Below are 5,766 nucleotides of genomic sequence, written 5' to 3'. Positions count from 1 at the left end.
CCAGGAACTAAGATTGCTGAGAACTTGCCTCGTGTCAAGATGAAGAAAAGACCTCCATTTGGGTATTAAGTGCTGTGTTTAAACTTGATGTAACTCTGGGGTAGATTCAATTGTGATCCAGGGGTGGGGAACTTTTGACCTTTTTGTGTTCTATGGTTGAGCAAATGAATGTATTTTACCTTATGTTTGGAAACTAATCTCCATTTGAGAAAAGGGGCTTTGTGGTGGACTTAATTAAGGTATAGCCTAGGGGTGGAGAAGTATTTAGAACAGAGACTTTGTAATTGATTGAATGATTGGAAGGTCCTGGGGTGGGGTAGTACTTGGAGATTATTTAATCACACTTAGTAAATGCTGTATTTTGAATGATGTCATGTTTTGATCTTCTCTGTTCTGGTTTGTCACTAAATAAAATAGAGAGCACCTATGCTGGTATTTTGAACCTGGGAAGTTGCCTTCTTTTGGTATTACATTACAATCAGCAATGCCATATTCACAATGCCTATGGAGATTACAGATATGCTGATATAATCATCACAAAATACATCATGCTTGCCATATGGGGGAATAAACTAGAAAATTTATTAAGATACCAAAAGACTGAGTCCCAAAACCAGAAAGTGAAAGCCATCAGAGTAGTTATGACATTGGCACAGGTAGATAAAGTAGAAAGCACCCACATTCTCAAGCTTTTAAAACAGAACAGGCTACCTCAGGCAAAGGTCCTCCTCTCCCCACTCACAGCAACCACCCAGCGTCCGGGAAGCGCGCTCCCAGCAGCTCCAGCCCCTGGCAGTCCTCAGCAGGAGTCCCTAGCAGAAATTCTGGCTAACTCAAAAAGGGCTCTGCGCTGACACTGCCTCTGCTGCTGCTGCCGCTGTCGCCACCACCGCCAGCCACCGCAGGAACTCCAGCTTGGCTTCCACTTCCTCTTGCTCTGCCCCTTCCTGCTACGTCAGCAAGTCCAATGGGGCATGGAAGATCTTTAAATCCCATAACCCTTACACTGGCATACGGTAAGTGCTTAATAAATGCTTGTTTGCTGACTTACTAATGTACTGGAAGAGTAACTACTCTGAGAGGATCTAGGTTTAAAGGACCAAGTCAGTTCTTCAGTCTCATCATTTTACTCATCTGAACAAAATGGTAATGCATTTCTTTCCTCACAGGGTTGTTGTGATGGTGCCTCCTTTTAAAATTCCAAGTGCTATAGAAATGTTCAAAGGGGCTATCTCAGAACTATTTCCAACTTGCTCTCATGCCCTCCTTTCTTTCATTGGTTTGGAGCATCCTTCTCCCTGACCTTATAAAGGTTCTAGCCTGTGGCTTGACACAATTACTGCACAACCATAGCCTCCACCTGGGGTTGCTATTATACCATCTTTCCCATTAACCTGTTACAATTTCTAATGGAAGGTCAGAAAAATAAGGTAGAAAAATCAAAGATGAACCACTACCGTCTATTGCTGAGAAGTACTTAGAGTGGTATAGACACACTTTGGGTCACACTAGCTTGCTGTTGTAGTGCACTAAAACAGCCCTAACCATCCTTTCTACTTTCTAGGAATCAGACATATAATGTCTCAGAAAGTCATTCAGAAGTATCTGAAACCTGATGTGGACCAGATATCGATGACAGAGAAAGAAAATAGATGGACACTCAAAGACCTAAAGGAAACACTCCTCTATGTTAAGTGGTTCTTCAAGGGAAGCTTTATGGAAGGACATAAGGAAGAACCAAATGGAATGTGTACTCTGCACAAAGGAGGAAATGTACATCTGGATGAGACCACATATCTACCTATTAAAGCACTGTTTGTCTTTCTACATGGTTAGAACTTATTTATCAGTTAGACTGTAAGTTTTGGGAACCTTGATCTGTGTCTTAAATTACTCCTATTCTTTCTTCCTCAAACCAAAGGGCACAGTAACTGGTGCTTAGCTGATATTCAGGATATTGTTATTGATCAATTTATTATCAATAAAATGAGTCCAGTGTCTATATTATTGTCTTCTTGTCTTCCTGTCTCTCAATATTACTTCTCCTCTAACCCAGGACCATCATGGTATCCTATCTCCCCATTACTGGATCTACATACTTCCTCTATCCTCATTTTCACAATTTTCCCTTATCCCCAGTATTTTTGCTTCTCTCCATTACTGGATTCTCAATATTCTTTGTATCTCCCCAACCTCATCACTGTCTCCTACTTTTTTTTATTTCTTCACCTCTATCACTCTCACTGCTACCATCTGTCTCCTCCATTTCATTTATGCCCTCCCCATCCATAGCAGTCTATTATATTTTCTTTTTTTAATTTCTTACTCTATATTATTCCCTTCACATTCACAAAATATGTACTAATACTTATTTACTTATTATCTTCTCATCCCATCAATCTGTCCCTAAATTCCTCATTAACTTTCCATTCCTTTAGTGTCTCTCTAGTACCTTTAGTGTCACCACAGACCCATTGGTATTTCTCTAGTTAAATTAGGTTCTTTCCCTTATGAAATGTTATTTTTCTACTGTTTTACTTATATTGTAATCTTTGACAACATATGCTCATTCCTACTACCAGTACCCTCTCCTCATCAGACTTTACATTATTTTTCTATTCTCTTTTTATTTGCCAAAGACTTATCTTTCTCCATCCAGAGTTCCAGTCTGTCTCTCCTCTCTTCAGACAACCATTTCACTTACCATAAGAGTAGCCAAGGGAATCGTCTTGATAGTTTTATAAGTGACAATGAGTCTCAGTGTATCTGGCATTTATATCTCACCCTAATATTTCCAAAGGGGATGAAATTTCACTAGCCACCTTCTGCTTCAAGCTAGAAGTGAAGTCATAATTTTTAGCACTTTCCTTCTTTATGAGGGATTGTCCTCAATGTCTTCCATCAGCTGAGTAAGTCCCTTGGGAACAGATGAGATTGGCAGTCATAGCCTCTAACATGGTATGCTAATTCTGTTGCATCAATGTTAAAAAGGAATCATAGTTCAAAACAGTTAATCAGGATTTCCTCTTTAGAAGAGAACCAGGAATGATTCCCCTTTTAAAAATGTCATTCTGACCACTGCTGGAAGCTTTCTAGCGATGAAGAACTCGGTTTCACATGACAGCCCATTTTACTATTTTACAGCTTGTTTGGGGGAGATTATTACTATATGTATTCATGACTTAACAGTTAGTCAACATATCAGATGATAGAATTAGGATCTAAAAGATCCCAAGAGTAGAATAATGAACTGAATCTAATGTGATGCAATGTGAAAGAACAAATGCAAAAGTCTTACATTAGTGAATGTATCAATGAATTAAAAAGCATTTATTAAGTGATTTGTATATGCTTAAAACACAAAACTAAAAGAAATATGGTCTCTGCCTTCAAGGAGTATATATCATAACAGGCAGTGACAACAAATATGAAGGAATGGTGTCTAGGGAAGTATGGTTTCAGAAATTCAATTATAGAAGTACAGAATAAGAGATTTAGCTAGATTTGAAAAAGACCTTACGTTTTTTTTAATAGACCACAAATTCAATGTGCATCAAAAGTATTTCATGGCATGTAAATAAGCAATGATATCCTAAACTGTATTAATAGAGAATAGGGTGAAGAAAGAAGAAGGAAAAGGCAGGCTGCCCTCTGCACTGGCCATACTCAATCAAGAGTTCTATGTTAAGTTCTGAGTGCCTTTTCTTAGAAAGTCTAAGGACAAACCTTAAGGCTTTTGTAGGAAGGTTAACAAAATGCTGAGGAGACTGTAAAATGCAGCATATAAAGATTATGAAGATTAAAGAAACAGGTAGGAGGTTGGGGTTAGGGAAGAAGGCATTAAGTATCCTAGAAAATGCTAAATAGGTGTATCAATGATAGATCTCTTTATGTATTTGAAAAGTTTTTAATAAATGCTATAGAATAGGATGAAAATGGATTTAATTGCACTAGATTAAATTGTGTGTATGCTTTCATTCAAGCCAATGATAAAGACACATGAATCCCAACTGAGATATACTCCAGCTGCTAAGCATTTGCTCGTCTTCATTTTTTTTCTCATATTTCACACCTGGAAGGTACTGGAAAGAACACAAAATTACTTGTCAGATCTCAATCTGTTTCTGCCTCTCTGTGTTTCTCAGTCTCTCCCTGTATCTCTACCTCTTTCTATCTGTCTCTGTGTGTCATTGCCTGTTTCTCTCTCTTGCTTAGTCGCTCTCACCCTGTCCTTCCCTTTCTCTCTCTCTGATTCTCCTACCTCACAAAGCTATGAAGATAAAAGGATATGATATTTGTAAAGCATTTTGTCAGCATCCTACAAATAATATTTATATTATTATTATCATTATATAGTTTTATTCATTCATAATTCAATGAAGACCAAGCAGAGGCATCCTTAGAGGTTTTTAAATTGTCAAATATTTCCTATCAGAGGTCTAGAGCTGGAAGGGACATCAGAGAGCATCTAGTTCAACCCCCTCATTTTAAAGTTGAGGAAACTGAGGCCCACGGAGATAAAGTAACTTATTCAAGGTCACACAGGTAGTAAGGATCAGAGGACAGATTTAACCCAGATCCTCAACTCCAGAGCTGTGAAAAGTGTTCAGCTCTTCATCTCCTGAACTTTCCCCTTTTTTCTGCCCCTAAGTCACTTGTCCTTCCTTAATTCCTCAGCATGCATGACAACTCCTGGTTAGCAACTGGCCAAACCAGAGTTCTGATCTCCTCAGATATCTTAATAGAGTAGTAGGTAATTAATCTCTTTTGTTCTTGGTTTATTCAAGAGAAGGTTTTAGCTTAAATAAACAAATCAGGGAAATGTAAAAAAATTATGAAGACCTACAAACATGTATTTATAGAAAACAGATTTCTTCTAAAGTAGCTGAATTCTAGTGATGGTGGAAAGAGAGAGGAATATCTTCGCTGCCTCTACCCAGTTTTGGATTGATGGGAAACTGTGCCACTTACTACCCAGAATTAGGTACATCCCTGCAAAATTGCTGGGATTTCTAGTCCCAGGAGTCTGCTCATTCATGTATCCACTTATTTATTTACTTAATGTGTTAATATCCTTCAGATACCAAGTTGAGCAAAGCAGAGAATGCAAGAAAAATTGAGACATGTTTTGGTCTTACGGAGTTCATATACCATCTAGTAGCTGACATATGAAAACAAATTCAAATGAGTTGTATATGTGCATGAGGGATGTACAAAGGGTTGCGATAGTTTTGAGAAGGGAAAGATGACTGTGAACTCAAAGGATCCTGGAAAGCATCATGGAGGAGGTGATGCTTGATCTGGGTTTTGAAAGGTGGGTGGAATTGCAAAGGTTTACAAAAGGAGGAAGGGCATTCTAGTAAAAAGAGAAAAGTGTGAACAAATAAAAAAAACAGATCATTAGTACATACTTATGGAAAAACAAGTGAATCCTTTCACTATATTTATCTAAATTACTAGAAGAAGAATATAATGCCAGATTGAAGAGGAACTTGGGGCCCAAATCATGGAAGATATCGAATGCTACAGACGTTATTTATGCAAAGGGAAGCTCTTGGAGGTTTCTGAGCATCTTTTGCTAGGGTTTCTTCTCTTCTATGAAAACTTCCCTCTTTATAATGAATAGTACTAATTGGGTCCAGGTATAATCTATAAGACCAATTGCACATATGAAAGGAATAACTTGATGCTACAATCATCACAAAAATTGGAGGTAACTTTTTAGCACCTCTAGCCCAGAGCAACACACAGAATATCTTAATTTGC

Source organism: Petaurus breviceps, unplaced genomic scaffold, assembly GCF_028583685.1.
Source record: "Petaurus breviceps papuanus isolate PSGF00001 unplaced genomic scaffold, PetGlider_PUasm1.0 90444, whole genome shotgun sequence".
Lineage (NCBI taxonomy): Eukaryota > Metazoa > Chordata > Mammalia > Diprotodontia > Petauridae > Petaurus > Petaurus breviceps.
Note: the sequence above shows the minus strand (reverse complement) of the source record.